We start from the raw sequence: 1,106 nt of genomic DNA, 5'->3' as shown, positions 1-1,106 counted from the left end.
ACACACACACACACACACACATACACACACACACACACACACACACACACACACACAAAACACACACTACATTCTTGTCGTCGTTACTGTTGGAGCACAGTGCTCTACCAAACAAAATGCAGGTTGTTTAGAAGGCAGAGTTACATTACATGGTCCATGTTAGGACATGGGACTCACTTGATTAATATCCATGGGAGGATGAGGGAAAAAACTATTCAGACCCCATTCGGATTCGACCCTTAAGCTTCTGCAAAAAAAGCCAAGGTTGCAACACGTTACGCAACATGGGACCTGCCCTAGACGGTTAGTATAAGAACGTATAGGACCCGCCCTAATCAGATAAGATATGTTCTTCCTTACTTCATGAAAGACTTCGAAGCCATGGCCCACATGAACTGCACAAAAACAAACGTATCTTTTCATTAATTTGGATTTAATTAATGCCTCTTTCAGTACTGTGAGGTTCTTTGAAAGGTATAACCTTCAAATTTAACGTCCATATCCGATAGGACCGAAACCAGAACGTGAAGAGCCTAGAAAATGTATGTCCTAAATAGCCCAAGTAAGATACCCCCCGATTGCAGATTTTAAAGAATGGCTACATAAATTCCCGCCTCCTAAATGATCTAAAGAGTGTCCATGGGAGTAAAACATTTCTACAATTACATTCAATTCCTTGTACATGTACCTAGCTTGATATCAACAGAAATAACGGCGACCCTGAGACCAGATTTGACAGGGACAGAATAAGATAAAATAACATAATAAAGGTGGACGGTAAACCACACCAGACACCTGCTTGCCGCCTGCACAGACTCTGCAGAATTTGTTAATAAGTAGGTGTTTTTACACCCCAATCGACACCATCATTCGACAATTCAGGAGTCAGGCCTCGTCCCAGCCTGTCAGAGCCGACAGAGAGGGATACAATGACCAAGCAGTAATACAGATCAGATACTCGATTTTTTTTAAAAAACAACGTTCTCCACATGGGAATCGAACTCGGGTCTTCTACATACGACACCGAAGTATCTAACTACTACACCACCGTCCGCCCAGACTTTAGAAAGCCATCAACTTCGACAAACACCAACAATCCCAGCCCC

The sequence above is a fragment of the Aplysia californica genome, unplaced genomic scaffold (assembly GCF_000002075.1).
Source record: "Aplysia californica isolate F4 #8 unplaced genomic scaffold, AplCal3.0 scaffold00514, whole genome shotgun sequence".
Lineage (NCBI taxonomy): Eukaryota > Metazoa > Mollusca > Gastropoda > Aplysiida > Aplysiidae > Aplysia > Aplysia californica.
Note: the sequence above shows the minus strand (reverse complement) of the source record.